The 22,365-nt window shown below is 40.2% G+C and overlaps 1 long non-coding RNA gene across 1 annotated transcript; it reads left to right on the plus strand.

Moving 5' to 3' along the window:
• The first annotated feature begins 8,453 nt into the window (after positions 1–8,453).
• Positions 8,454–8,988, plus strand: LOC132230663 (uncharacterized). Its single transcript, XR_009451904.1, has 2 exons — positions 8,454–8,528; positions 8,682–8,988. It is a non-coding gene; the product is annotated as an uncharacterized LOC132230663 (long non-coding RNA).
• The last annotated feature ends 13,377 nt before the right edge of the window (positions 8,989–22,365 follow it).

A 22,365-nucleotide genomic window follows, 5' to 3' on the forward strand; every position in this document is an offset into this window, starting at 1 on the left:
CATAGGTTGATGCTAAACCACTGAGTCATACTGGCCGGGCTCAATTCTAATTTATAAATTCATTCCGAGGACATATACAGCTTTAAAAGCTTTGGAAGTAGTTTCAAAAAAACTAGCTTTTAAGTAACAAGAAAACAGTTATAGAAGAAAGTTTAAATTAAAAGAAAAAATTGTTTTGATTTATTCAAGAGTGGGAACATCCTCCATGAAAATGTGTACCTTGACTGTGGATGGCCGGGTGGCCTTATCACACCTTAGGAATTCAAATGCTTTTTACAATGAAAAGAAAGAGAGTTTCATATCATTTCTCTCCCAGGGTAGATGTCTGTCAATAGAAGATGGACATCAATAAAAGGAGGGGCCTGCACAATCAATCCAGAAAGTCAGCAATCTATGAGTAATCCAGAACCGAGTATTTATTTCCTCTGCCTCACACCCTCCCTCCCAGCCAGTGAGCAAGATAATTACTCTCAAGTCAAGCTAAGTGCCCCCCAGTCACAGTGGCCCAATGCCAACATACAAAGCATACAAATAATTCCTACTCTGGCATAAAAGTGACAACTTCTCTTGGAAGAAAAGCAGATACTGTAAATTTCTCAAAGTCTTCCTGAAACATTTTTTAAAGTAATTTTTACTTCTTTAGAAAAAATGCCATGGGAAACCATCTGTAATAAAATGCCCATTCTATAAAATAATTCATCTATACTAATAAAAGGGTAATACGCTAATTAGACTGGGAGACCTTCTAGGTGCTCTTTTGGACAAAGCCCTGGTGGCAGGGCCGAGGTAGAGGCAGTTAGAGGCCAAGAGGGGAGGGCTGTTGTGGGTGATCAGGCTGGTGGGGGGTGAGGCCGTTGGGGGTAAGCATACCAGCAGGGGGGCCAGTTGGGGGCAAGCAGGCCATCAGTGGGGGTCAGTTGGAGGTGATCAGGACAGCCGGGGGGGGGGGCAGTTTGGAGTGAGCAGGCCAGCAGGGGGACATTTGGGGATGAGCAAGCCAGTGGGGAGGACAGGTAGGGGCGAACAGGCCAGCAGGGGGGGCAGTTTGGGGTGATCGTGCTGGCGGGGAGGCATTTGGGAGCAAGCAGACAGGCAGGCAGAGTGGTTAGAGGCAATCAGGCAGGCAGGCAGGCAGGTGAGTGGTTAGGAGCCAGCAGTCCTGGATTGCGAGAGGGATGTCCGACTGCTGGTTTAGACCTGATCCCTGTAAACTGGCAGTAGGACATCCTTTGAGGGGTCCCAAATTGGAGAGGGTGCCGGCCAGGCTGAGGAACATACCCTCCCCTGTGCACGAATTTCGTGCACCGGGCCACTGGTAGTTAAATAAAACCTCAAAAAAAGTTGGTTGAATATATCAGTACTTAATGTGTTATCAATTTATTGCCTCTCAGCCTTGAATGCCACCTTTAATATATTTGCTGTGATTAACAGAATTCCTTTAAGCCCTGTGTGCCCCAGAGGGAGGGTCTGCACACCTAGGTTCCTGTCAGCCAGGCCAGATGACCTTTTTGCAGGTGCTGCTCATCTGCCTGCACTCTCCCAAGTGGACTGTTGCTCATCCAGCAACTCCAGACCAGTTCCAACTTGAACAAACCAGCACATGTCTCTGCCATCTGTGGGCTGAGCCACACCTGCCCCAACAGTTCTGAACCCTCTGCCCTTCCATGTGTACTGTCCTTCAGCCCAAGGGAACCTGATAGAGGTGCCTTGTATCTTATAATCATTTTTTTTCATAGCTAATAATTCTTTATATTAAACTTCTGTTTAACCTATTGTGTGCTTCCTGTCTCCTGATTAGACCTAGATTGCTACATATCATGATGTGAATAAGGCTTTATGATAGACAACCCAGATGGTTAAGAGCTTCCATGAATTAGTGTGCTTCATATTTTACACAGCAAAATAAAATTTTTCTAACTCTGTCTTTCTGAAGATAGCTGGGTTCATATCCCCAGATACAATCTGGGGAACTTATTCACCACTTACAATTTTTTAAATCATAGATATGATCATAGAGCTTCATTTTCTTCTACTATTTTTATTTTTCTTCCAAAATAATTTTTTTCTAACAAGACAATTTATGAAGAAAATGCTCATTACATTTAATACTTTTTATACATTCTTGAGAATTTATCCTCAAAAAGTACTTTTAAAATTACCAAGTTAGCCCTAACCGGTTTGGCTCAGTGAATAGGCAGGGGTGGGCAAACTTTTTGACTCGAGGGCCACAATGGGTTCTTAAACTGGACCCGAGGGCCGGAACAAAAGCATGGATGGAGTGTTTGTGTGAACTAATATAAATTTAAAGTAAACATCATTACATAAAAGGGTATGGTCTTTTTTTTTTCAGTTTTATTCATTTCAAACAGGCCGGATCCGGCCCGCGGGCCGTAGTTTGCCCACGGCTGGAGTAGAGCATCTGCCTGCAGACTGAAGGGTCCCAGGTTCGATTCCGGTCAAGGGCATGTACCTTGGTTGCGGGCACATCCCCAGCGGGGGGTGTGCAGGAGACAGCTGATCGGTGTTTCTCTCTCATTGATGTTTCTAACTCTCTATTCCTCTCCCTTCCTCTCCGTAAAAAATCAATAAAAATATATTTTTAAAAAATTACCAAGTTATATATTATTTTTAAATGAAGGAAAAAAATCCCAAATATGGGTTGATTAAGCAAATTAATTTATTTCACTTGATGTAACAGCATAAACCTAGTAGAAAAAAAGTAAGTGTGGTGTTATGCACAATTTATGAAACCTGATCATGAAAACCCTTGCATGTAAGAAATAGTAATTGCCAACAACTCAGCAGATGCTAAAGTTTTACCCTATTTACAAGCTATCAAGCAGGCCCGTTAGATCCTGTTTCGGGGATGCTGGTAGAAGGCAGAGACTTCTGATCAGAGACACCAAAGAGTATGATGCACTCTAGCTACTGTGGAAGCTAGAGTGCATCATACTCTTTTGTGTTGGTTCCTCAAGGCCCCCGGGTTCCATGAAGGCAATGTGAAGGCAATGCAAAGCACAGGATGGATACCCTCACATAGAGGGTTACAGAAGAGGAACTTCGAGCTTGGGGACTCGCTGCTTTTACAGACAGCAGAGGCAAGCCTGCTCTCTGCTGGGGAGACATGTTAACGCATCCCTTGAGGTTGACCACTTCAAGCCCTGAGAAGTAGCCCAGGTAGTGAGCACTCAAACATCCTTGGCATGCTGAGTAAGAAACTACAGCGAACTCAGTGGCCATAGTGGATGCCTTTCCCAACAAGGTAAAAACTAGGCATCAAGCCCTAGCTGGTTTGGCTCAGTGGATAGAGCATTGGCCTGCGGACTAAAGGGTCCCAAGTTCGATTCTGGTCAAGGGCACATGCCAGGGTTGCAGGCTCGATCCCCAGTAGGGGGCATGCAGAAGAAATAAAACCTTCTTCTCCAATCAATAACATTGTGGTCCTAAGGGGTTGGAACAAAACCCTGCTGCTTTCTGCCCTCCCTTCTCTTGGCTCCAGATGTGAGTGCACTTGTAAAAGCACGTGACAGAGCGGGGCAGTTAAAGCCCAGCTTTCTGTCTGGAGCCTGGAAATAGAAATCCCATCGAAGCAGGAAGTGCTGGGGAGATTATACAAAGGGAGAAAGAAAAGTGCAGGAAACCTGCATTATAACGTTAGGTGTGACTCCTGGACCACAGACATGTAGATCTGGGCCCAGTCAGCCTACCAAACACTCTGAGAACTGAGCTAAAAGATAAACTTTTGCTCAGGTCACAGACGGGCCATTGTTGTCATACACGGAGGACAGGTCCAAGCAGCACTGCAAAGTCTTTGAGAACTGAACTGACATGGAAACTACCACTCACTGAAAATGTGTTAGAATTTATGACCTGATCTTAATTAACAAGGGGATTCCTTCATAAAACAGAAATAACAACATTTTCCGTGGAATTTAAATAAGACCCAGAGTTTCATAACATAATATTCAAACTAGCCAGAAAACAATCCAAAATTACCTGGTATTCAAGAACCAAATCTCAACTTGCATGGGGGGAAAAAGAGGTTGCTAACACCAAAAGATGCTAACACCAAGATGACATAGACGTTGGAATGAATTGACAAGGACAAATTCTGTAATAACCAATCACAAATACTCTAGAAACCAATGGAAAAGCAAAAAAAAATCTCAGTAAATAAATGGAAGATATTAAAAAGAAACAAATGGCCGAAACCGGTTTGGCTCAGTGGATAGAGCGTCGGCCTGCGGACTGAAGGGTCCCGGGTTCGATTCCGGTCAAGGGCATGTACCTGGGTTGCGGGCACATCCCCAGTAGGAGATGTGCAGGAGGCAGCTGATCGATGTTTCTCTCTCATCGATGTTTCCAACTCTCTATCTCTCTCCCTTCCTCTCTGTAAAAAATCAATAAAATATATATAAAAAAAAAAACTTTAAAAAAAATAAAAAGAAACAAATGAAAAATTTAGGACTGCAAATACAATAACCAAAATATGATCTCAGTAACAGAATGAAGAACACAGGTCGCTGCCAACTGCCCTCCCCTGCTGACCCTAACCCTGACCCAGCCCGTAATGCAGACGGGGGATGTCCATCCTGTGCAAATGCCCTTTGCTGTGCTTGACAGACTTGGCCATCAGGCTCCAGGTGTCAAATGTGTCCACTGAGGCTGCCAGGAATGGTCGACCGCCGGTGGCCATGAGACTGGGAATACTGCAGGGCGCTGCTCCGCCCTCGGTCGCTGAACACCGACAGCTCCCAGTATGGCCTCGGGAGGTCTCCAGGAGGTCGTGGGTGTGGTGAGCTGGAAGAGGAAGCGGTTGCAGCTCAGGATGAGGACGAAGGACCACCTGCCCGCCTGGCTGCCCTCCGTCTCACGGGACACCGAGCACACACATCTTCACCCTCATCACTATGGAAGGCGATGCTGGCCCTGTTCCTGCTGTTCGCCGCTGGATCTCGAGGTTTGAGTCCCCGAAGGTGAGAGGCCGTCACAGGGGAACACCGACAGGGCCACACGGGTCCTGCGACACCTGCCCGCCCCCCACACCACCACCACCACTGTCATCTTAGATCCAGCTCCAGGCCCCAGCACCGCCCCAAGAATTATTAATATGATTACTAAAGAGGGAATGTCATAACAGACCCACGGACATTCAGAAACTAGTAAGACTTTACAGAGTATTCCCCCTGATATTTCTAGTACCCACATGGCACCATACATGGTTATTACAGTATTAATGACTATATTCCCTATGCTGTACTTTACATCCTCTGGCTATTTTGTAACTGTCAATTTGTACTTCTCTATCCCTTCACCCTTTTCACTCACTCTCCCAACCTCTCCCTTCTGACAACCATCAGTCTGTTCTCTGTATCTATGAGTCTGTTTCTGTTTTGTTTTTTCTATTTATAATGTTCTTTTGATTCCACATATCAGTGAAATTATATGGCAATTGTCTTTCTCTGAATGATTTATTTCACTTAGCATAATACCTTCTAGGTCCATCCATGCTATTGCAAGTGGTAAGATATTGTGTGTGTGTGTGTGTGGGGGGGGGTTATAGCGGAGTAATATTCCACAACTTTTTTATCCACTCCTCTATTGGTGGACACTTGGGTTGTTTCCATAGTTTTGCTATTGTAAATAATGCTGTAGTGAGCATAGGGGTATATTCTTTCAAATTAATGTTTTAGATTTCTTCAGCTATATATCCAGAAGTGAAATTGCTAGGTCACAAGTCAGAATTATTTTTAATTTTTTTGAGGCACTTCCATACTGTTTTCCACAGTGGCTGCACCAATTTGCATTCCCACCAACAGTTCACAAGAGTTCCCCTTTTTCCACATCCTAGCCAACACAACTCTATCGATCCCAAATCTATTTGTTTTAGTTAAATTTCGTGAGCATGGATTAAAATATCTGCCTCAAAAAAAAAAAAAAACACAAACAAACAAAAACAACAACAGAAAAACCCACAAATAAGACAATAAAACAATACTATAAACAACTCTATACACACCAACTTTAAATGAAATCAACCAACTCCTTGAAAACTGCAAACTACTAAAATGTGCCAGGTTGCAATAGATAATTTGAATAGTCCTGTGACTATTGAAGAAATTGAATTTATATTTAAAAGCCTTTCAAACAAGAAATCTCTAGGCCTATATGGTTTTATTGGTAAGTTCTACCAACTATTTAAATGAGAAAACAATCTCTTCCAGAAAATAAAAGAGGGAACTCATTTTATGAGGCTCACAGTATCATGATAGCAAAAACAAAGACAGTGAAAAAACGAAATTTTAGACCATTATACTTATAGAACACTATAGCTATACCTTTTTTTGGGGGGGGGGGGGGAGAGACAGAGAGAAACATTGATATGAGAGAAATACATCAATTGGTTGCCTCCCACACTGCAACCCAGGTATGTGCCCTTGACTGGAATCGAACCCTGTACCCTTCAGCCTGAGCCAAACCAGCTAGGGCTTACCTCTATACTTTTTAACATAAATGTAGAAATACTCAACAAAAAAATTAGCAAACAGATCCAGCAATGTATAAACAGAATGACAAAGTGGGGTTTATCCCAGGCAAGCAAGTCTGGTACAATATTTGAACATTAATCAATGTAATCAATAATATGTTAAGGAAGAAAAGCTACATGATTATAGTCATTGATGCAAAAGAAAACATTTGACAAAATATCTGTACTAGTATAAACAATAAAAATATACTTAAGAAATATTCAAAGTGATGAATAGCAAGAACCTACAACCAAGATTACTTTATCCAGCAAAGCTATCATTCAGAATTGAAGGTCAGATAAAGAGATTCACAGATAAGGAAAAGCTAAAGGAGTTCATCACCACCAAACCAGTATTATATGAAATGCTGAAGGTATCCTTTAAGAAGAGGAAGAAGAAAAAGGTAAAGATAAAAATTATGAACAGCAAATACATATCTATCAACAAGTGAATCTAAAAATCAAGTGAATAAAAAATCTGATGAACAGAGTAAACTGGTGAATATAATAGAACCAGAGGCATAGAAAAGGAGAGGACTGACAATTCTTGGGGGGAAAGGGGTGTGGGGGTGCAGGAAGAGACTGGACAAAAATCGTACACCTATGGAGGAGGACAGTGGGAGGGGTAAGGGCAGTGGGTGGGGTGGGAACTGGGTGGAGGAGAGCTATGGGGGGAAAAAAGAGGAACAACTCTAATAATCTGAACAATAAAGATTTAATTAAAAAAAAAAAAAGATGAGAGGTGGGGACCTAAAAAACTTACAAGGGTTCTGTACTGAATGCTTCACTGAACTCTGATTTCTCCCTCTTCAGGGAAACTGGAAATTGTAGAGGATGTATTACGGGTGAACGTTATGCAAGAAAAATAGCATAGAACTCGCCAGCCAAAAAGGTCCTGTTGGCCCTAAATCAAAAGTTCGGTGGCTCTGAAAATATTGTTCACAGCAAATGATTGTGGGCTTGGACGTGAGGGAAGTCACAATAAAAGTCATAATGCCCAAAAAATAAAAAATATATATATATACTTAAAAAAACTTTAAAGCTGTAAGGAGCTTTGAATATTCTCTTAAAGTTTTTAATTTCTAGGAATACAGCAGAAGTAACATTGTTATTTGTAAGACTATGAGGAGTTTCACTGAATTGTGAAATATAGTGTAATTAAGATGGATTAAAGAGGCAGAAACCAAAGTCATATGGTTTTGTTTTTCAACATAATGATATCAGCTGAACAAAATAAGTTATTGAGAGCTTTATTGTATACATTTTTACCAAGCTCTCATTTGGTACATTATAAAATAGCATATTCCAAAATCATTATATGCAGAGAGCATTCCTTTCCTAATCCTTTATGTCCACATATTCCCACTGCTTTGAGCTCAGTCAAGGTATGGCATGATTTTAATGTGAATCCTCTATTGTCCTGTAAGGTCATAACATAACTGATTTTATGTAGACTAGATAGTTCTTGTTTCTAGTTGCTTGGCTCTTTTTCTTCCATTTTGAGTACAGTATCCACAGTTATTCCTATGTCCTGAAATGACTGGCCACCCTACACTTCCATAGGCCTCTAGGAAAGGAAGTAGAAAGGCTTTATAGGGATGTGTGGTACCCAATTTTCATCATCCAGTCAAATAGAACCTGTGAACTTGAGGATTTTAAAAACCTCCTCCTTGCCTGGACGACATCGCTCAGTGATTGTGCAGCGACCTATGAACCAGAAGGTCATGGTTCAATTCCCAGTCAGGGCACATGCCTGGGTTGTGGGGTCATTCCCCACTGTGGGGTGTGTAGGAGGCAGCCAATCAATGATTCTCTCTCATTATTGATGTTTCTATCTTTCTCTCCCTCTCCCTTCCTCTCTGAAATAAATAAATAAATAAATAAATAAATAAATAAATAAATAAATAAATAATAGCTATAAACCGCCTCCCCAGGACATTCCCACCTGGACACCGGACAGCAGCAGTAACTACTTCTTGAGCTGCTTCAGGAGGCTCTTCAGGTAAATCTGGGACCTCTCTGTGTGGCCTGTTCAGCAGGTGGTAAAACTTTGGTTGAAGGCTTAGGCAAGTTCCATCTCTTTGCTGCTTTTCTATTTTATGCTTCACAAGATGTCTAACTCTCATTTTCAAGCACCAAATCTTCATCACCCTAGGTCTGAGATCTCACGCCAGATGTCCAGACAAGAGAGGGAGCACGGAAGGGAGAAAAATGCCAATGACCCCAGGGATGCCATGGTGGCAGAAGCTTGAGGACATTTCTTGATATTCTTAGTTTCTGAATGTTTTCACCATGAATTAGTGCTGAATTTTGTCAAATGTTTTTTCTGTGCCTATTGAGATCATTATGTGATGCGTTTTTCTCCCTTTATTTTATTAATGTGGTGTGTTCCATTGATTGTTTTAGACATATTGAACTACCCTTTTATTCCTGGGTGAGTACCACTTGATTCTGACATACAATCCTTTAGATATCCTGTTTGATTAGGTTTGCAAATTTTTGGTTAAGGATTTTTGCATCAATATGCACAATGATATTGGTATGTAGTTTTCTTGTGATGTCTTTATCTGGCTTTGGTATCAGGGTACTGATGGCTTCATAGAATGAATTAGAAAATGTTCTGTTTTCTGGAATTATTAAATGTTTGGCAAAATTCGCCCTTACAGCCTACAACTGACAGATATATAGAGAACACTCCACTCAACAACAAAAGAATGTACACCTCTCAAGTGCATGTTGAACATTCTTCACAAAAAACCCTTTTTAGAGCAAACAACTCTCAATAAATGAAAGAAAATTGAAGTAATACACAGTATCTTTTCAGATTACAGTGGAATGAAACTTCTAATCAATGATAATTGATGTAAACAATAATAGAAATAAAACTGAAAAACTCAGATATAAATGGAAATTAAACAATACACTATTAAAAAATAAACAGGCCAAAGAAGAAATTATAAGAGAAATTAGAAAATACTTAGAAATGAATGAAAATTAAAACAAAGCATACCAAAACTGTGGGATTCAGTGAAGACAGTGCTCAAAAGGAAAATTATAGATTTAAATGCCTACATTAAATAAGAAGAAAGATCTCAGGTTTATAATATAACTTTGTACCTTTAGGAACTAGAACAAAAAGAGTAAACTAAGCTGAAAGCTAGCAGGAGGAAAATAATAAATGTTAGAGCAGATGTAAATAAAATGAAAAATAGAAAATAAAGAATCAATGAAACCAAAAGTTGATTCTTTGAAAAGATCAACAAAAGTCTTCTATTTTCTTACTAATCTTCTGCCTAGCTCTATCCAGTATTGAAAGTGGAATATGAAAGTGTTCAACTATTAACGTAAAACACACTATTTCCTTTTAATTGTGTTAATATTTGCTTTATATATTGTGGGGATTTGTTGTTTTGTGCATATATGTTCATAATTAAATCATAAGGAATTGACTCTTTTATTAACATATAATGTTCTTTTTGTCTCTTTTAACAATTTTGGTGTTAAAGTCTGATATTACTATAGCCACCGTAATTTTATTTTGGTTACCATTTAAATGGAAATCTTTTTCTATCACTTCACTTTCAGTCTATTAGTTTTTTTTAAATCTAAAGTAAGTCTCTTGTAGATAGCATATACTTTGATTATATATCTTTTCAAAAAATATTTTTAATTATTGACTTCAGAGAGGAAGGGAGAGGGAGAGAAAGATAGAAACATCAATGATAAGAGAGAATCATTGATAGGCTGCCTCCTCCTGCAACCCGGGCATGTGCCCTGACCAGGAATTGAACCTGTGACCTCCTGGTTCATAGATCAATGCTCAACCACTGAGCCACGCTGGTTGGGCACTCATATATCTTTTTTAATCCTCACCTGAGGATATGCTTTTCATTGATTTCAGAGAGAGAAGAAGAGGGATGGAGGGAGACATAGAGAAACATCAATGTGAGAGAGGATCATTGATTGGCTGCCCCAGACACGTACCTGACCAGAGATCAACCCACAACCTGGGCATGTGGCCTGATGGGGAATTGAACCCATGGCTTTTCAGTGCATAGAACAACACTCTAACCACTGAGAATACCAGACAGGGCTAGGTCATTTTTAATTTAAATTCTTTATTGTTTAAAGTATTACATATGTCTCCTTTTCCCCCCATTGACATCTTCCCAGCCACTCCCACCCCCCAGCACATGTCCTCATCCCCCTACTGTCTGTGTCCATTGGTTTTGTTTATATGCATGCATACAAGTATTTTGGTTTATCTCTTACACCACCACCCCCACCCTCCTCTGCCTTCCCTCTGAGGTGTGACAGTCTGCTCGATGCTTCTATGTCTCTGGATCTATTTTCGTTCATTATATTCCACAAATGAGTGAGATCGTGTGATATTTCTCTGACTGGCTTATTTCGCTTAGCATAATGCTCTCCAGGTCCATCCATGCTGTTGCAAATTGTAAGAGTTCTTTCTTTTTCACAGCAGCGTAGTATTCCATTGTGTAGATGTACCACAGTTTTCTAATCTACTCATCTGCAGATGGGCACTTAGGCTGTTTCCAAATCCTAGCTATTGTAAATTGTGATGCTATGAACATAGGGGTGCATATATCCTTTCTGATTGGTGTTTCTGATTTCTTGAGATATATTCCTAGAAATGATGTTACTGGGTCAAATGGGAGTTCCATCCTTAATTTTTTGAGGAAACTCCATACTGTTTTCCACAGTGGCTAGCCCAGTCTGCATTCCCACAGGCAGAGCACAAGGGTTCCTTTTTCTCCACATCCTCACCAGCACTTGTTATTTGTTGATTTGTTGGTGATAGCCATTCTGACAGGTGTGAGATGGTACCACTAGGTCATATTTTTAATCCATTCTGCCAACCTTTTCTATTAAAGTTTAATCTATTTACATTTAAAGTAATTTAGGAGAGGCTTATTTCTGCCATCTAGCTATTTGTTTTCTGTATGTCTCATGGCTTTTCATGTTCCTCATTTTCTCCATTATTGGTTCTGTTAGGTTTAGTCATATTTTTTTAGTGAATCATTTTAATTCCCTTTTCGTTTCCTTTTTTGTATAGTCTTTCAGGTATGTTTTGTGATTACCATGGGGGATTATATTTAACGTATTAAATTTAAATTAAGCTATCTTGAATTGATGTATACTTCACTTAAAAGAATATAAAAACCTGCTCCTATATATCTCCATTCTCTCTCATTTATGTTGTCACAAATTATGTCTTTATACATCATGTGCCCAATAACTTAGATTTTAAATTGATTTTATGCATTCATCTTTTTAATCATGTAAGAAGTAAAAAGTGGGATTACAAATCAAAAATACAATAACACTTGCTTTATATTTGCCTATGTATATGGCTTTATTAGAGAACTTTATTTCTTATACTACTTTGAGTTACTGTTGGTTGTCCTTTATTTTAACCTGAAAAACTCCCTTTAATATTTCTTGAAGTTCTGGTCAAATGGTAAAGAGTTCAGATTTTGTTTATCTGATAGTCTTAACTTCTTCATCACGTTTGAAGGACAGCTTTTCCAGACATAAAATTATCAGTTGACATGTTTTTCTTTCAGTACTTTAAATATGTCATCCTGCTTTTTTCTTTCTTTCTTTTTCTTATTTTTTTTTAACCTCCATGGCTTCTGATGAAATATCAACTGTTAATCTTATTGAGGATCCCCTGTATATGATCCCTTCTCTCATTGCTTTAAAGATCTTCTTTGTATTTGTCTTCCAATAGTTGAATTATAATGTGAGTCTCTTTGAGGTTATCCTACTTGGAGTTATTGAGCTTCTTGGATTTTTAGATTCATGAGTTTCATAAAATTTGGTCAGTATTGAGCAATTCTTTTTTCAAATATTCTTTCTACCTCTTTCAATCTTTCTTAATCTGTGAGTCCCATAATGTGTATGTTGATACAATTCATGGTGTCCCACAAGTTCCTTAGGGTCTGTTCACATTTTTCTCTTTTTTTCTTTCTGTTCCTCAGGCTTGATTATTTCAATTGTCTTATCTTCAAGTTCATTGATTCTCCTTCCTGCTTAAATCTGATGTTTAACTAGTCTAGTACATTTTTATATCAGTTATTGTACTTTTGGCTCCAAAGTATCTGTTAGGTTCCTTTTTATAATTTCTCTCTCTTTATTAATATTCTCATTTTGTCCATACATAATTTCTCTGATTTCCTTTGGTCATTGTCCATATTTTTCTCTGTCTTTCTGAATATATATTTTTTAACATATTCTTTTATTGATTTCAGAGAGAAAGGGAGAGGGAGAAAAACATCAATGATGAGAATCATTGATCGGCTGCCTCCTGCATGTCCCCACTGGGGATAGAGCCCACAATCTGGGCATGTGCCCTGACTGGGAATCGAACCATGACCTCCTGGTTCATAGATTGATGCTCAACAACAAAGCCATGCTGGCTGGGCTAAGACAGTTATTTTTAAGTCTTTGATAGTAAGTTCTATACCTCAACTTACTAAGGGATAGTTTGTGTTAATTCATTTTGTTCCTCTGTTTGATCCACACTTTTCTGTGTCTGCTTATGCATTGTGGGGGGTTTTGTTGTTGTTGTCGTTGTTGCTGAAAGCTGATCATTTGACTATTATAATGTAGTAACTCTAGAAATTAGATTCTTCTCTGGGTGCCCATCAATAGATGAATGGATAAAAAAGCTGTCATGTATATGTATATGTATATGTATATGTATATGTATATGTATATGTATATGTATATTACTTGGCCATAAAAAAAGAATGAAATCTTACTGTTTGTAAAGCATGGATGACCTAGAGCAGCGGTTCTCAACCTGTGGGTCGCGACCCTTTGGCGGTTGAACGACCCTTTCACAGGGGTCGCCTAAGACCATCCTGCATATCAGATATTTACATTATGATTCATAACAGTAGCAACATTACAGTTATGAAGTAGCAACAAAAATAATGTTATGGTTGGGTCACAACATGAGGAACTGTATTTAAAGGGCCAGAAGGTTGAGAACCACTGACCTAGAGATTATGCTGAGTGAAATGTCAAACAGAGGAAAACAAATGCCATATGATTTTACTTATGTGTTGAATCTAAAGAGCAAAATAAGCAAACAAAATAAATACAGACTCATAGGTACAGAAATCAGATTGATGGCTGTCAGAGAAAGGGGGATCAGGGGCTGGGTGAAGAATGTAAAGGGATTAAGAAGTATAAATTGGTAGTCATAAAAAAGTCATGGTATGTAAAATACAGCATAGGAACATAGTCAATAATGTTGTAATAATTATGTATGGTGCCAGGTAGGTACTTGAAATACTGAGGACTACTTTGTAAAGTGTATGGTTATCTAACCACTATGCTGTATACCTAAACTAATACAAAATATTGAGTGTAAACCGTAATTGAAAAATTAAAAAGAAACTTCTAGAAGAAAATATAGGAATAAACTTCATGACCTGGGCTGACACAAAGAGTTTTTAGACATGGCATCAAAAGCACTAGCCAAAAAAGAAAAAGAAAAAACTGATTTGAGGAGAATTAACATTGAGTCTTCCAATCTAGAGAGAAATCCCTTTATTTATTTAGGTGTTTTGTCATGTCTCTTGGTAATATTCTATAGTTTTTTCTTAGTGGTCCTACATATTTTTTACTGTGTGAGTCCCAATGTTACTGCTGTTGTAAATGCTGTGGCTCTTGTATCTTTATCTTTTATTTGCTTTTTGCTAGATACAGAAATAGAAATGCTTTTTAATATTTGTTTTGAATCCAATGATCTTAACTAAAGTCACTTATTAATTTTGTTTTAGATCCTTTTGAATAGTCTACATACATAATCATGTCATCTGAAATAATAACTTTATTTCTTCTGCTTTACTATTTTATGTTTTTGTTTGTTTAATATATTTTTATTGATTTCAGAGAGGAAGGGAGAGGGAGAGAGAGATAGAAACATTAATGATGAGAGAGAATCATTGATCGGCTGCCTCCTGCATGACCCCTACTGGGAATTACAATCGGGCAAGTGCCCTGACTGGGAATCAAACCATGACCTCCTGGTTCATAGGTTGACGCTCAACCACTGAGCCACATCAGCCATGCTGTTTTTATGTTTTAACTCTCTTTCCCTTCCTTATTGCACTGGTGATAGACTCCAGCACAATTATGAAGAGAAGTGATGATAGTAGGCCTTCTTGTCTTGCTCCTGATTGCAAAAGAAATTCTTTAATATTTCATGATTAAGTATGATGTTATCTGTACATTGGTGTAAATATCCTTTATCCAATTAGGAAAATTCTCTTTTATTCTTATTTTTTGAAAGTTTTTATTATAAATAAGTCTTGAATTTTTATCCATCCTTCTTTAGCATCTTTTGAGTAGATCATATGATATTTTTCTTCTGTAATGTGGTGAATTGCTTTGATTTTTTAATGTTAAACTAATATTTCATTTATGGAATAAAACCTAGTTGGTCATGATGTGTTATTCTGTAGACATGTCACTAAATTCAATTTGACAATATCTAACTTAGAATTGTTTGCATTTATGTTAATGAGATATATTGGGCTGTAATTTTCTTTTCTGGTGCTGTTTTTGTCAAGTTTAGCTGCCAAGGTTGAGTTAGTCTTATTAAAATGTTTGGAAAGAGTCCTCTTTTCCTATTTGCTAGAAAAGTTTATGTATAATTTTTATTATCTCATCTTTAAATGGTTCAGAAAAAATTACCAATGAAGTCATTTGGGTGTGGACTTTTGTTTGATTTTATTTTATTTTTTTAATATATTTTTATTGATTTTTTACAGAGAGGAAGGGGAAGGGATAGAGCAGGGGTCCTCAAACTTTTTAAACAGGGGGCCAGTTCACTGTCCCTCAGACCGTTGGAGGGTCGGACTATAGTTTTAAAAAAAAACTATGAACAAATTCCTATGCACACTGCACATATCTTATTTTGAAGTAAAAAAAACAAAACGGGAACAAATACAATATTTGTATTTGCATGTGGCCCACAGGCCGTAGTTTGAGGACCCCTGGGATAGAGAGTCAGAAACATTGATGAGAGAGAAACATCGATCAGCTGCCTCCTGCACACCCCCTACTGGGGATGTGCCCACAACCAAGGTACATGCCCTTGACTGGAATCGAACCTGGGACCTTTCAGTCCGCAGGCCAACGCTCTATCCAATGAGCCAAACCGGTTAGGGCTTTTGTTTGATTTAAATGATTTATTCAATATCTTCAAAAGACACAGGAATATTCCAATATTCTATTTCTTCTTGGGTCAGTTTTGGCAAGTTATGTTTTTCAAGAAACTTCTCTATTTCATCTACATTATTATATTAATAACATAAAAATGTTAATAATAATCATCTCTTATTTTTAATCCTTTTAAATTTTGTATTGATGTCCTGTTTTTCATTCCTGATATCATTGGGCCTTTTCTTTTTATTATATTTTAAAATATATTTTTATTGATTTCAGAAAGGGAGAGAGAAACATCAATGATGAAAGAGAATCATTGATTGGATGCCTCCTGCATGCCCACACTGGGAATTGAACCTGGAACCCAGTCATGTGACCTCCTGATTCATAGGTTGACACTCAACCACTGAGCCACGCCAGCTGGGTAGGCTCTCTCTTTTTAAACAGGGCCACTGCTATCCTACCTGTCTTTGTTCCTTTATTTTCTCTTCGTTGCATGATTTTGGATTATTAAAATGCTTTATATTATTATATTTCCCTGTATAAGCTTTTTATGTATACATTTTATATTAATCTTATAGAAATTATACCATTTATTTTGAGATAGGTAGTCCACAAATTAATATTTTTACCATTTCACAAACAATGCTAGAAACTAAAGATAGTTTAATTTCATTTGCTTACATCTTGCACAATTACCATAAATTTCATTTGTACAATTATCATATATTTCATTTCTATATGTTTTAAAGCTCACAAGGCATCATCATGATTATTGTTTTAAACATTCAACATTTCTTTATGTTACTAGAGGTCCAGTGCACAAAATTCGTGCACTTGGCGGGGGGGGGGGGAGTCCCTTAGCCCAGATTGTGAGAGGGCGCAGGCCAGGCCAAGGGACCCCACCAGTGCATGATTGGGGCTGTGGAAGGATGTGGGAGGTTGGCCAGCTGGGAGGGACTGCAGGAGGGCTCCAGGGCATGTCCGGCCCACTCAATCCTGATCAGCTGGACCCCAGCAGCAAGCTAACCTACCAATCAGAGCTTCTGCCCCCTGGTGGTCAGTGCACATCATAGCAAGTGGTTGAGCAGCCTTAACATATCATTAGCATATTACACTTTGATTGGTTGAACGGATGACTAGATGACCAAACACTTAGCATATTAGACTTTTATTATATAGGATTCCACATTTCTCCCTTTTTCAGTATGTTTTTTATTTTCCTTCCTGTCATTCTGTGTTCTCTCTGAGATTATTTGCCTTCAGCCAATAGAACTCTCTAGTATTTTTTTGTAATGCAGCTCTTCTGGCAATAAATCCTTGAAGCTTTTGTTTGGGGAGGGTGGCAGGGAGTTTATTTTGCTTTCATTTTTTGAAGGATATTTTATCTAGTTATAAAACTTTAGGTTGGAAGATATAGATATATATTTCCCCTATCAACACATTAAAGGTGACGATTTGTTTTCAACTTCTGTTAAAAAAAAGGTCAGCCATCCGTATTGCTGTTACCATCTTGAAGATAGTAGGTCTTTTCTCTCCAGTTGTTTTTAAGATTTTCTTTTTGCTTTTTTTTTCAGCTGACTATTCTGTGTCTAGGTGTAATTTTCTTTGTATTTATCCTGTATGGGTTTGTAAAGTTTCTTTAACGTGTTGTTTAATTATTCCATTAAATTTTAAAAAACTTTGGCCAGTAATTTTTCATATGTCTCCTTTCCAATTCTCTCCCTCTGGTATTTCAGCACAAGTATTTGACCTTTTCATTATGTTCCATGTGATTCTTGCCCTCTTTTTTCCTTTCTATTTCCATCTGTTTTTCTCTCTGTTCTTCACTCTGGCTATTTTTTACTAGTCTATCTTTCAGTTCACTAATCCTGTTAGTAAAATCTGCTTTTTAAACCCATCCACTTGCTTTCTTAACTTTAAATATATTTCAGGTTCTAGAATCTCTATTTGACTTTCTTTAAACAGCTTCCAGATTTCTAGTGAGACTTTTTTATTTCATCTATTTTGTTAAAAAATGTTATCAATTATTTTAAGTCCCTGTCTGATTAATATCTGTATTTTCATTGGTACTATTTCGCTTGTCTTTTCTTGTTTTTAAAAAAGCAATTTCTGCTATATTTAGCCTGTTTCATTCTTGTTTTACTGGATGCCAGACACTATGAGAAAATGTAGAGGTACAGATGATGTTGCCTTTGTTCAAAAGGGGTTGTTTCCTCTGGCAAGCAGAAAGTGTACTAGCAAATTACTGTGGTCCTGTTTGAGATGGGTTAGAGCCAGGCTTTGTTAGAGCTGTGCTACTTTGCCCGTATTCTTGAGTCACATTCTTACTTTGAGGACATTGCCATGGGCTAAATTGTGCCCCCCACCCCAAATTCTTATTTTTATGCCTTAACACTCCAGTGTGCTGACATTTATAGACGGGCTCTTTAGCAGGTAATTAGGTTTACATGAGGTCATGAGGATGGAACCCTCACATGGGACATGTGCTCTTATTAAAAGACACACCATAGAACTTTCTCTCCACACATGCACAGAGAAAAGGTCATGTGAGCTGGTGGCCACCTACAAGCCAGGAAGAGAGGCCTAACTGGAAACTGAGCATGCCGGCGTCCTGACCTCAGACATCCAGCCACAGGTTGAGAGGTCGCGACCCTTTGGCGATTGAACGACCCTTTCACAGGGGTCACCTAAGACGGTCCCGCATATCAGATATTTACATTACAATTCATAACAGTAGCAACATTACAGTTATGAAGTAGCAACGAAAATAATGTTATGGTGGGGTCACAACATGAGGAACTGTATTTAAAGGGCCAGAAGGTTGAGAACCACTGCTCTAGAACAATGAGAAAATAAATGTGAGTTGTTTCAGCTACCCAGTCTATAGTATTTTGTTATGGCAGCCTGGGCAGATTAAAACAAGCATGGTCTTGATACGGCCTGCCCCTTCTCTGATATGTTGATAGAAAGATTAGAGTCTTCCTCAGAGCCTCTCCAGCTTAGCAGGGCTTGAACTCCAACGTCTAGGTTGCTAGTACTATGGAGCTCCTGAAAACAGGGCTCAGGTTTCTAGCCTTGGATTTGCTCGTGCCTGCTTGGTTTCCTGGAGTCTGTCCCTACAAATGTGCATTTAGTTATCAGCCAATCATCGCAGTATAATTTCAATGGACAATTTTGGAGTCGTTTCTCTTTAGTACCCTCCTAAGATTTTGCTGCTTAGGTTCCAGATTCTGACCTACTCAACCAGTGGGATGGCTACTTTCTGCTTGGGCTCTACTACCCTTTACACAGAATTAGAAATGCCCTGAGAGAAAATGCTGTGTGAATGAATATGGAGCTCACTTCATATGCTTTCTTTCTCAAGGACAGTAGCCTCTTTAGTCCTCCCTGTGTTAGCTGCTCTCCAATGCCTTCAAGCAGTCATTTTAAATGTTTTGTCCATGTTGCATTATTGTGTTTTTTTGGGGGTTTTTTTTGCATTATTGTTTTCAATGGAAGGATTCATTCTGTATGTTCTATCAAGACCAGAATACTCATATTTGTGAAGTCTTTCCTGATTTTCTTCCTCTTGAGAATTATTATCCTGATAAGTAGAACCTTTTCCTGTTGTCATAACACCTGGCACATACCTTTACCATTCCCCTTATTAAATAACATTTGTATGGGAAAAAAAATGTCTCTCCAAAAGACTGTGAAGTGTTTTAGAATAAATATGAGATCTTAATAAATTTTTTTACACCATTTTCACCTCTATTGTACTATTCATCTCATTCCCTTTTCTGAAAAATTCCACTTTAAGACCTAAGTATACTCAGTCTCTCTCCCCATGTCCTCAAACATTTTCTTGAATCTACTCCCACCATACTACTAAAACTTCCATTATTGTGGTCTTTGACAATTTCCATGTTATCAAATGCAATGGTAAATTCTCAGTCCATCTTTCCTGACATATTAGCAGCATTTGGCACAACTAATAATTCTCTTAAGGATCACACACACACACCTAGTTTCCTCCTATTCTGGTGGCTGCTCTTCCATCTCATCAATTCATAAATATTGTAGGACCTCAGGCCTCATTCCTCAGATCTCTTTTCTATCTACATTCTTTCCCTTGGTATCTTGACTCACAGCTTTAGATGCCATCTATGTGTTCATGGCATTCTGATTTACATTTTCAACCTGGACCCTTCCTTGAGCTCCATATTCAGATACCCACCTGCCTACTTGACATCTCCACCTGGATGTTTAATAGACATCTCAAATTAACATGTTCAAACAGAGATCTATTTTCACAAACTTGCTGTTTGCACTGTTCAACTCTGTCCTTCAAGTTATGCTCAGGGGAAAAAACTTTCCAGTTATTTTATTTCCCACAGTTTCTGATCGCTAAGCTAATCCTGTCACTTCCACATTCATATTTTATCCAGAATCTGACAATTTCTTGTTACTTCTATTGCTATCACTCTCATTCAAGCCATCCTCACCCGTCTGCATTACTGCAATAACCTCCTGCCTTGCTCTTGTTCTTTTGCAGTCTATTTTCAACTGAGCAGCCAGAGCAATCCTATCTAATAAAAGAGAAACATGGTAATTAGCGTACGACTGCTACCCTTCCCATTGGCTAATCAGGGCAATATGGAAATTAACTGCCAGCCAAGATGGTGGCCGGCAGCCAGGCAGCTTCAAGCGAAAATGGGGCTTGCTTGCTTCAGTGACGGAGGACTCCAACGTTCCCTGCCTGCCTTGCCGGCCTCTGAGCTTGCAGTTTGAAACATTGTAACAAATATAGAAGCTAAACAAAACCCCAGAAACCTGCTTTCAGCCCGCAGGGATCTCAGAGCTGGAGTTATACATTGTTTCGATTATAGAACCCAAACAAACCAGATACCTGCTTTCAGCAGCAGAGGCCTCAGAGCTGGAGCCAGAGCTAAAGCTGGCCCAGAATAAAAAGAAAAAAGAAAAAAAGGAGCAGTTGGGAACTTCAGTCACCCGCCAACCTGAAAACAGCCCTCAGCCCCTCACCCAGACTGGCCAGGCACCCCAGTGGGGATGCCCACCCTGAAGGGTGTGTGACCAGCTGCAAACAGCCATCATCCCCTCACCCAGGCTGGCCAGGCACCCCAGTGGGGATCCCCACCCTGATCCAGGACACCCTTCAGGGCAAACCAGCCAGCCCCACCCATGCACCAGGTCTCTATCCTATATAGTAAAAGGGTAATATGCCTCCCGGCACCGGGATCAGCGTGACAGGGGGCAGCGCCCAAACCCCCTGATCGCCCTGCGGCTCTGTGTGTGACAGGGGGCGGGTCCACAACGTCCCTATCCGCCTGCTCTGTTCATGAAAGGGGAAGGCGCCCCAACCCCCTGATCGCACTGCGGCTCTGTGTGTGACAGGGTGCGGCGCCCCAACCCCCGCCCCCCGTCCCCCGCCCCACAGGCCCTGCTCTATGTGTGACAGGGTAGAGCCATAATCTTCCCATCGGCCCTGCCCTGAGTGTGACAGTGGCGGCGCCACAACCCCCTGATTGGCCCTGCTCTGTGGGTGATAGAGGGCAGCACCCCAACTCCCTGACCCGCCCTGCTCTGTGTGTGACATGGGGCGGTGCCCCAACTCCCTTATCGGCCCTACTCTGTGAGTGACAGGGGGGAGCTCCTCAACCCCCTGATGGACCCTGCTCTGTGCGTGACAGGGGGGCGCTCCCCAACCCCCTGATCGACCCTGCTCTGTGCGTGACAGGGTACGGAGCCCCAAGCAGCAACCTCCCCATCGACCCTGCCTTGAGTGTGACAGCGGGCGGTGCCCCAACCCCCCAATTGGCCCTACCCTGAGCGTGACTGAGGGTGGCATCACAACCCCCCCGATCCGCCCTGCTCTGTGCATGACAGGGGGCGGTGCCCCAACTCCCCAATCTGCCCTGCTCTGAGCCCGACCAGGGGCTGCATGCACCTAGGGATTGGGTCTGCCCTCTGTCACCCGGGAGCAGGCCTAAGCCAGCAGGTCGTTATCTCCCGAGGGGTCCCAGACTGCGAGAGGGCACAGGCCGGGCTGAGGGACCCCACTCCCTCCGAGTGCACAAATTTTTGTGCACCGGGCCTCTAGTCCTATTATAATTTTGAGTATGCTGCTTCTCTGCACAAAACCCTCCAATGACTCTACTCATTCAGAATAAGAAGCAATCTTCTTAAAATCTCCCATAAGCCCTAGCTGGTTTGGTTCAGTGGCTAGAGCAGCCATGGGCAAACTACGGCCTGCGGGCCGGATCCAGCCTGTTTGAAATGAATAAAACTAAAAAAAGAAAAGACCGTACCCTTTTACGTAATGATGTTTACTTTGAATTTATATTAGTTCACACAAACACTCCATCCATGCTTTTGTTCCGGCTCTCCGGTCCAGTTTAAGAATCCATTGTGGCCCTCGAGTCAAAAAGTTTGCCCAACCCTGGGCTAGAGTGTCAGCTTGCAGACTGAAGGGTCTCAGGTTCGATTCAGGTCAAGGGCACATGCCCAGGTTGCGGGCTTGATCCCCAATAGGGGACATGCAGGAGGCAGCCAATCAAAGATTCTCCTCATCATTGATGTTTCTCTTTCCTCTCCCTTCCTCTCTGAAATTGATATATGTTTTTGGGGTT

This window comes from Myotis daubentonii, chromosome 3, assembly GCF_963259705.1.
Source record: "Myotis daubentonii chromosome 3, mMyoDau2.1, whole genome shotgun sequence".
Taxonomy (NCBI): domain Eukaryota; kingdom Metazoa; phylum Chordata; class Mammalia; order Chiroptera; family Vespertilionidae; genus Myotis; species Myotis daubentonii.